Raw genomic sequence first — 10,259 nt, 5'->3', positions numbered from 1 at the left:
AACCCTTATTGGAAATGCAAGAAAAGCATGAGTGGAAATGAAGAAACAAGAAGAAGGCAAGGAGGACATCAAAACCCTAAAGATGGGAGAGGGAAGCAGGAAATCATAGGGGATTGGAAGCACTATCTTAAGGGAGTCAGCTTATATGACTCTCTGTTGGAAGCAAACGGAGAGATGCATGGCCTGACGTGTTTGCAAAGCAAACGAGAAGCAGACCAAGAAAGAATCAAACAAACAAACAACACAAAAATGGTAGGGTAACATGAATATTCAAAAGAAATTACTCAAGGTGATGTCAAGGATCATTGAGTACGCATCGACCCAGTTTCGCGGCTTGAATGTACTCAGCACACCTGTATTCGGAAATCAGAGGCGTGCATTTATATTCGTAAATATTGATTCATATGAGCATATCGTGACCTAACCCAAATGCCGATTTGGAATCCAATGGATTCCTAGCCCGAGATATAGACTTGCAAGTCTTCCAACAGGATGAATGAATGCCATATTCTACACTACGTCGAGAAGTAATGGCACAAGCCTTTAACAATTAAAAGTAGCTCCGCAAAAGTGTACTAAGATCAAAAGAGACAGGCAGTAAAGTGCACATTGGGGATTGTATCATTCCTAGGAATTTCAGCCCCCTTGAAACAAATGGATAGATGTCCCGTGAATGCGGGTGTTTCAGCAGAAATCATCCGACGGCTATGTATTGCGGGTGTGCCCATATTACAGGAACAATAGTTTCCCTTAGTGGGTCTCTGTGTACTGTGAACTTTTAGAAAGTTTAAAGACGTGTGAAACATTCAACTGAAAATTGACACACTTCCCTCCGTTGCTACAGTGCATACAGATCTGAAGAAAAGGAAAGAGGGAAGAACAAAGGCCCATGGGACGCTAGTGGGTAGAATCACATTTACCTTAGGAATCTCTCGTCGGATGCAGCCCCTGCCCCAACACTGACAAGATGCAGCAGCCATTGGGGATGGCAGTTAGCGGTTGGATTCCAGGTGGAATGTTGGTGTGTACCGCGAGGCTTGTTGTGGCTGGTGGATCCTAGGTAACCGGGCAGAGTTCTGTGGGTGGATCAGTGCGATGGAGGGGCTGCCGTCCTCTGTGGAGCTTGGCTTAGGGCTTTGGTCCGGGAAGCTGTGTCAGTTCGAGATACTGCTGCTGCCCAAAGACCTGAGTTCACGGGTCAGTTTCCAGAACCTGAAAGGGCAGACAGTGGAAGATCTGCCTGTCTTCAGCTAACTGGAGAGGCTCCGAGGTCCTTTCAGACTTGCCCAGTCCTGTTGAAGTCGACTTTATGGGAGACACGAAGAGAAGCTGGCCGAAAATATGGCTGCACGGATTGAGGAGAGATGCGAACACATTGATGAGAGATGTTCTGCTACAATAGAGAATACTGGCCTGGAGACAGCTGTAGAGGATAGCAGGCTCGAAAGGCATTCATGAGACATATTGAACCTCGCTGATACTAGCAGAATCATACGGAGGGCCACCGTGGACTGGAGGAAGTTCCTCAATTCTCTGCTCCAAGATCGGGTCCAAGATCCCTGACGTCTAAAGAGAAGAGATGGCAAAGATGATAAAAACGCTCATGTTCTTGAAAGAGGTCAGATAATCCACACGACCCAAGGGGCAATTCCAAGCCATTCCGATCAAAGTGCACCAAGCCCAGGTAAGCCTTTTCCCAGGTTTGGGCCTAGCTATCAAGCACATGCTCTTCCCTTCCGTCCACTCAGGCATCCATTTTGAGGGATCAGTACCTAAGCTGCAGTGAAGCCAATAAGAGAAGAGCAAGCCCCTCCTAGAATCAGAGTTCCTCTATCTTCATCCTCTGTGAATAACAGGGAAACCCATAAAGTTCAAATACTCTCGTATGAAATAGATAGGAATTGAATACTTAGCTCCCACAAAGAAACGATGGCCTTCCGCTAGATTCAGCAAATGCTGGGTTTATGTCTTCTCTGGGGTGAAGGGAGTGTGGTAAGTGAGGGGAATTTTTGGCTGAACTTGAATCTGTATTAAGCCTCCGTTTTTCAAGACATTCTAGGTAAATATTAGAAGTCAGATACTGAACTGAATTGTAAAAGTCGCCAATGACATGGAAGAAACAGCTTATGTGGACCGTCTTTCAATTGAGTCAAGCCCACGGGTCAATCTATCATGGGGGTGCAGACTTGGTTGCATTCAAGTGCTTTAGCCAACATGATCGGATGATTAAGCGTTCTCATCACTGATAGAAGAACACCTGGTTCTCAGTAGCCTAGCATAGCTGCAGCAGGGTTCTCATAGCTATAATGCCTCTAGGTTCTTTGGATTCAAAGCTAAATGTATATATTTAGTTCGTTTTCTCTTGTATTTTCCTTGAGAGGGATGTTACACCTTGAAATGCCAACATAGACCAGTAGGTGTCATCGGGAGTAAAGGGCACCACATGCACAAGTGTATCCAAGCTTGGGGGTTATTTTATGTTTCCATTAGTTATTTCATGGTTCCTGTTGTTTTCGGAGGCTTCAACAGTAAAGAGCTGACATGACCCCTTTAAAAGTTCGGACTGCTAGTTTGCATTCTATCTGTCTAAGTTTTCCTTAGAGCTGACAAAATGTTACCGAAATTGACAAGTCTGGCTTCTAGGTCGATTTAGTATGTTTCAGAAACTAATTTCATTTTCGTATAACTCCCAAAACATTTATATAAATTCTATTAAATTTTTAAAGACTGCAAATGAGATATCAACACAATGTCAAAACTGGTGTCTTCGGACAATCCCTCCCACCACGGCTGTATAGAAACAAAGAGATAAAAAAAAATCACATTTCTGTGAAATGTATCTGGAAAGTGTTGATTCATCGATGCCAAGTTGACAGAGAAGCAGTGCAACCTGCGCTCACTCGCTCCCATGAACACAGCAATGGAAACATCCACTCACCCAGCCCTTGGCACAGGACAATTGCCGAAGAGATGTCTGTTACTTCCAAAGACAGGATGAGGCATCAGAACACCTGGAAGCAGGAGAAGGAAAAGCAGGGAATGGATACCAGTGCATGGTCTGAGCCCTGTTTATGGAGCAGTAAAGGTGAAACTCTCTTTAACTTGGACGCACACTCTCAAGCGGACGGGAGACATGGGATTGAAGGTGATGCGCTGAGTGTTAGAAGAGTGTACAGCAGATGCTTGGCTGACAGACCTCAAAAATCCAGTGCAAAATATCCCCACAGTTGATTCTGAGACCAAGCTCCGAGCTGCCAAATTTGAGGTAGCAGAGGCAGCGTTCAGGGAGGGATAGGGCTACGGATGTTGGCACATGCTGAGTCTCAGGGATCTGGAGTGCGTTGTGGGATGTGGTGGGTCCTATCAAGAGAGCAAACCGACCTGGGACCCCAATGAGCAAGCAACCACCCTGGCGCGCGCAGTTGAAATTATCGATATGTCCCATGGCCACACCCAGTGCATCTGCAGGACCAGAGACCAATTTGGCATTTTGCCAATAGAGCATGTGTGGGGCTGAATCAGAGATATTGTGCATCGGGTCTGAGGGATCCAGGGGACCTTGGGTTTGAATTCAGAATGAAAAGCCTTAGGATCTGCTACATTCATCACCTGGGCTGTGATTATGGTTTCGTTTGAGGCACAGGATGTGCAACAGCTCTGTGGTTGCCTTCGTGCACCCGTGCCACAAGTACGAGAGGACAAGGAAGTGTGGTCCAAGACCACAGCGTGAGAAGAGGAAGGATTTCCTTCAGTTTATCTCTCAAAAGCGGATGCTACATTTTGGATGGCACCGGCACGGTTCGGCAGCGAGGACGCCAAGTTCGGGCTGCGGGATCATTCCAGCAGGCCCTGATGTGTGACATCCATAGATATGCTTCCACTGGTATTTCTGTAGACAGAGAAGCTCTTGGAAGAACTGGTTTCATTGGGACATTCCCGTGGCACCACAAAGCACAAGCGCACTCACAGTCAGCTCTTCTGTTAACACTCCAAAATAACATAGAGTAGAATGCAGAGCTGAGAACCTTTAGAAACTCCATTTCCACCAGAGGAAGTGTCCTGTGCTCTTTCAGATTTGTGAGATAAGCGTAATCAAAATGAGTTTATTCTAATCGAAATAGTATGGGGGGTTCATCACAACAAAGGCAACACCAGCAATTGGAGATAGACCAGACAACACACACAGGAACAGGACATGGCATCAATGTCTAGGAAAATTTGTCCTCACAGAAATCCCATGCAATTGTGTAGAGCCAAGATTCTAAAATTTTCACTTAACAAAGCCCTAGAAGTCTACATTAGATACCTGAAATTACCTGACCAGTAGAGATGAAGAAATACAGTAAAAGGAAAAGGACGTACCATTTTCAGTTCCAAAGAGATTGAAGGCCCTAAAGATAAGCTTTCAGACAACTAGACTGCAAAACGCTCTCCAGAGCAAGTATTGAAAATGGAGGTGAGGGAAACACTGAAGAACAACAGTGTCTCAGAATCACAAAAGGCAGAATACCAGAAAAGGGGAAGAGAAAGCCTAAAGACGAGCCAAATAATATCAGAAAACTCAGTGGATGAGAAAATATCAGGGCTAACATTCTGTCCTAAGCAGACGAGATATTGCAGAGGGACGCGTGAATGACTTTGAAGACAGGGGAACAGAAATCCCTCGGTCAGAAGCACACATAGGAAAGCAAGTGCAAACCAATGAAAACATTGCTGTTGAATCCTGGTTGAAGACAAGGCATGAAAGACTAAAATTCGAAAGATTCCCAGATGGAAAAGCAAGAGATAAAGAAACAAACAATGTTTGAAAAGTTATGTGTAGAAACATCAGACTGAAACTTGCTGAAAGCCAAGATAGAATCATCTAGGCGAATTCAGGAAGTACACAGCGTCCAAAAGAGGTGGAATCCCAAAAGACTTAGCAGCAGCTGTATGATCCAAATCAACAAAGTTCAAGAGCATCCCAGTGATTTAAAATGCGCCTGGAGAAAGCAACATAGTCACAAGAGAACCTCCAGATGGGTTCCAGCTGCTAACTCAGCAGCAATATTGCAGGACGGGGAGAAGTGCCAGGACATAGACCATAACTTGAATGGCAGAATGCTGCCATCTAGGGTAGCCTATGACACATATCCACTATTACTAATAACAGCAGAGCTAGAGAATGCCACAGACCTGCAAATCTTAAAAGAATTCAGCAGTTCGAAATTATCCTAAAAGAAAGGTTGAGAATTCTCCCCTGAAGGGATAAGCAGCAAGATGAAATGGAAAGAAGAATACCCTTATAGAAATGCAAGAAGAGCATGAGTGGAAAAGAAGAAACAAGAAGAAAGCAACGAGGACATAAAAACCCTAAATATGGGAAAGGGAAGCAGGAAATCATAGGGGACTGGAAGCACTATCTTAAGGGAGTCAGCTTATATGACTCTCTGTTGGAAGCAAACGAAGAGATGCATGGACTGACGTGTTTGCAAAACAAACGAGAAGCAGACCAAGAAAGAATCAAACAAACAAACAACACAAAAAGGGTAGGGTAACATGAATATTCAAAAGAAATTACTCAAGGTGATGTCAAGGATCATTCAGTACGCATCGACCCAGTATCGCGGCTTGAATGTACTCAGCACAACTGTATTCGGAAATCAGAGGCGTGCATTTATATTCGTAAATATTGATTCATATGAGCATATCGTGACCTAACCCAAATGCCGATTTGGAATCCAATGGATTCCTAGTCCGTGATATAGACTTGCAAGTCTTCAAAAACAGGATGAATGAATGCCATATTCTACACTACGTCGAGAAGAAATGGCACAAGCCTATAACAAGGAAAAGTAGCTCCGCAAAATTGTACTAAGTTCAAAAGAGACAGGCAGTAAAGTGCACATTGGGGACTGTATCAGTCCTAGGAATTTCAGCCCCCTTGAAACAAATGGATAGATGTCCCGTGAATGCGGGTGTTACAGCAGAAATCAACCGACGGCTATGTATTGCGGGTGTGCCCATATTACAGGAACAATAGTTTCCCTTAGTGGGTCTCTGTGTACTGTGAACTGTTAGAAATTTTAAAGACGTGTGAAACTTTCAACTGAAAATGGACACACTTCCCTCCGTTGCTACAGTGCATACAGATCTGAACAAAAGGAAAGAGGGAAGAACAAAGGCCCATGGGACGCTAGTGGGTAGAATCACATTTACCTTAGGAACCTCTCGTCGGATGCAGCCCCTCCCCCAACACTGACAAGATGCAGCAGCCATTGGGGATGGCAGTTAGCGGTTGGATTCCAGGTGGAATGTTGGTGTGTACCGCGAGGCTTGTTGTGGCTGGTGGATCCTAGGTAACCGGGCAGAGTTCTGTGGGTGGATCAGTGCGATGGAGGGTCTGCCGCCCTCTGTGGAGCTTGGCTTAGGTCTTTGGTCCGGGAAGCTGTGTCAGTTCGAGATACTGCTGCTGCCCAAAGACCTGAGTTCACGGGTCATTTTCCAGAACCTGAAAGGGCAGACAGTGGAAGATCTGCCTGTCTTCAGCTTACTGGAGAGGCTCCGAGGTCCTTTCAGACTTGCCCAGTCCTGTTGAAGTCGACTTTATGGGAGACACGAAGAGAAGCTGGCCGAAAATATGGCTGCACGGATTGAGGAGAGATGCGAACACATTGATGAGAGATGTTCTGCTACAATAGAGAATACTGGCCTGGAGACAGCTGTAGAGGATAGCAGGCTCGAAAGGCATTCATGAGACATATTGAACCTCGCTGATACAAGCAGAAACATACGGAGGGCCACCGTGGACTGGAGGAAGTTCCTCAATTCTCTGCTCCAAGAACGGGTCCAAGATCCCTGACGTCTAAAGAGAAGAGATGGCAGAGATGATAAAAACGCTCATGTTCTTGAAAGAGGTCAGATAATCCACACGACCCAAGGGGCAATTCCAAGCCATTCAGATCAAAGTGCACCAAGCCCAGGTAAGCCTTTTCCCAGGTTTGGGCCTAGCTATCAAGCACTTGCTCTTCCCTCCCTTCCACTCAGGCATCCATTTTGAGGGATCAGTACCTGAGCTGCAATGAAGCCAGTAAGAGAAGAGCAAGCCCCTCCTAGAATCAGAGTTCCTCTAGCTTCATCCTCTGTGAACAACAGGGAACCCCATAAAGGTCAAATACTCTCGTATGAAATAGGAATTGAATACTTAGCTCCCACAAAGAAACGATGGCCTTCCGCTAGATTCAGCAAATGCTGGGTTGATGTCTTCTCTGGGGTGAAGGGAGTGTGGTAAGTGAGGGGAATCTTTGACTGAACTTGAATCTGTATTAGGCCTCTTTTTTTCAAGACAGTCTAGGTAAATATTAGAAGTCAGATATTGAACGGAACTGTAAAATTCGCCAATGACATGAAAGAGACAGTTTATGTGGACCGTCTTTCAATTGAGTCAAGCCCCCGGGGGCAATCTATCATGGGGGTGCAGACTTGGTTGCATTCAAGTGCTTTAGCCAACATGATCGAATGATTAAGCGTTCTCATCATTGATAGAAGAACACCTGGTTCTCAGTAGACTAGCATAGCTGCAGCAGGGTTCTCAAAGCTATAATGTCTCTAGGTTCTTTGGATTCAAAGCTAAATATATATATTTAGTTCGTTTTCTCTTGTATTTTCCTTGAGAGGGATGTTACACCTTGAAATGCCAACATTGACCAGTAGGTGTCATCGAGAGTAAAGGGCACTTCATGCACAATTCAATCCAAGCTTGGGGGTTATTTCATGTTTCCATTAGTTATTTCATGGTTCCTGTTGGTTTCGGAGGCTTCAACAGTAAAGAGTTGACATGACCCCTTTAAAAGTTCGGACTGCTAGTTTGCATTCTATCTGTCTATGTTTTCCTTAGAGCTGACAAAATGTTACCGAAATTGACAAGTCTGGCTTCTAGGTCGATTTAGTATGTTTCAGAAACTAACTTCATTTTCGTATAACTCCCAAAACATTTATATCAATTCTATTAAATTTTTAAAGACTGCAAATGAGATGTCAACACAATGTCAAAACTGGAGTCTTCGGACAATCCCTCCCAACACGGCTGTATAGAGGCAAAGAGATAAAAAAAAATCACATTTCTGTGAAATGTATCTGGAAAGTGTTGATTCATAGATGCCCAGTTGACAGAGAAGCAGTGCAACCTGCGCTCACTCGCTCCCATGAACACAGCAATGGAAACATCCACTCACCCAGCCCTTGGCACAGGACACTTGCCGAAGAGAGGTCTGTTACTTCCAAAGACAGGATGAGGCCTCAGAACACCTGGAAGCAGGAGAAGGAAAAGCAGGGAATGGATACCAGTGCATGGTCTGAGCCCTGTTGATGGAGCAGTAAAGGTGAAACTCTCTTTAACTTGGACACACACTCTCAAGCCGACAGGAGAAATGGGATTGAAGGTGATGCGCTGAGTGTTAGAAGAGTGCACAGCAGATGCTTGGCTGACAGAACTCAAAGAATCCAGTGCACAATATAACCACAGTTGATTCTGAGACCAAGCTCCGAGCTGCCAAATTTGAGGTAGCAGAGGCAGCGTTCAGGGAGGGATAGGGCTACGGATGGTGGCACACGCTGAGTCTCAGGGATCTGGAGTGCGTTGTGGGATGTGGTGTGTCCTATCAAGAGAGCAAACCGACCTGGGACCCCAATGAGCAAGCAACCACCCTGGCGCGCGAAGTTGAAATTATCGATATGTCCCATGGCCACACCCAGTGCATCTGCAGGACCAGAGACCAATTTGGCATTTTTCCAATAGAGCATGTGTGGGGCTGAATCAGAGATATTGTGCATCGGGTCTGAGGGATCCAGGGGGCCTTGGGTTTGAATTCAGAATGAAAAGCCTTAGGATCTGCTACATTCATAACCTGGGCTGTGATTATGTTTTGGTTTGAGAATCAGGATGTGCAACAGCTCTGTGGTTGCCTTCGTGCACCCGTGCCACAAGGATGAGAGGACAAGGAAGTGTGGTCCAAGACCACAGCGTGAGAAGAGGAAGGATTTCCTTCAGTTTAACCCTCAAAAGTGGATGCTACATTTTGGATGGCAGTGGCACGGTTCGGCAGCGAGGACACCAAGTTCGGGCTGCGGGATCATTCCAGCAGGCCCTGATGTGTGACATCCATAGATATGCTTCCACTGGTGTTTCTGTAGACAGAGAAGCTCTTGGAAGAACTGGTTTCAGTGGGACATTCCCCTGGCACTACAAAGCACAAGCGCACTCACACTCTGCTCTTCTGGAAACACTCCAAAATAACAGAGAGTAGAATGCAGAGCTGAGAACCTTTAGAAGCTCCATTTCCACCAGAGGAAGTGTCCTGTGCTCTTTCAGATTTGTGAGATAAGCGTAATCAAAATGAGGTTATCCTATTCGAAATAGTATGGGGGGTTCATCACAACAAAGCCAACACCAGCAATTGGAGATAGACCAGACAACACACACAGGAACAGGACATGGCATCAAAGTCTAGGAAAATTTGTCCTCACAGAATTCCCATGCAATTTTGTAGAGCCAAGAGTCTAAAGCTTTCACTTATCCAAGCCCTAGAAGTCTACATTAGATACCTGAAATTACCTGACCATTAGAGATGAAGAAATACAGTAAAAGGAAAAGGAAGTACCATTTTCAGTTCCAAAGAGATTGAAGGCCCTAAAGATAAGCTTTCAGACAACTAGAATGCAAAACGCTCTCCAGAGCAAGTATTGAATATGGAGGTGAGGGAAACACTGAAGAACAACAGTGTCTCAGAATCACAAAAGGCAGAATACCAGAAAAGGGGAAGAGAAAGCCTAAAGACGAGCCAAATAATATCAGAAACCTCAGTGGATGAGAAAATATCAGGGCTAACATTCCGTACTAAGCAGACGAGATATTGCAGAGGGACGCGTAAATGAATTTGAAGACAGGGGAACAAAAATCCCTCGGTCAGAAGCACACATAGGAAAGCAAGTGCAAACCAATGAAAACATTGCTGTTGAATCCTGGTTGAAGACAAGGCATGAAAGACTAAAATTCGAAAGAGTCCCAGATGGAAAAGCAAGAGATAAAGAAACAAACAATGTTTGAAAAGTTATGTGTAGAAAAATCAGACTGAAACTTGCTGAAAGCCAAGATAGAAACATCTAGGCGAATTCAGGAAGTGCACAGCGTCCAAAAGAGGTGGAATCCCAATAGACTTAGCAGCAGCTGTATGATCCATATCAACAAAGTTCATGAGCATCCCAGTGATTTAAATGCGCCT

At 45.0% G+C, this 10,259-nt stretch overlaps 1 long non-coding RNA gene across 1 annotated transcript in view; it reads right to left on the bottom strand.

The window, feature by feature from the left end:
* Positions 1–1,447: 1,447 nt before the first annotated feature.
* The window catches only part of LOC140693900 (uncharacterized), a 31,322-nt gene continuing 22,510 nt past the window's right edge, over positions 1,448–10,259 (bottom strand). The window contains exons 2-3 of the long non-coding RNA XR_012069604.1: positions 8,214–8,286; positions 1,448–1,566 (exon numbers count right to left, since the gene is read on the bottom strand). This is a non-coding gene — a long non-coding RNA (uncharacterized lncRNA). The remainder of the gene's footprint in view (positions 1,567–8,213; positions 8,287–10,259) is intronic.

This window comes from Vicugna pacos, unplaced genomic scaffold (genome assembly GCF_048564905.1).
Source record: "Vicugna pacos unplaced genomic scaffold, VicPac4 scaffold_20, whole genome shotgun sequence".
Lineage (NCBI taxonomy): Eukaryota > Metazoa > Chordata > Mammalia > Artiodactyla > Camelidae > Vicugna > Vicugna pacos.
This window is presented reverse-complemented; position numbering and strand designations above follow the sequence as displayed.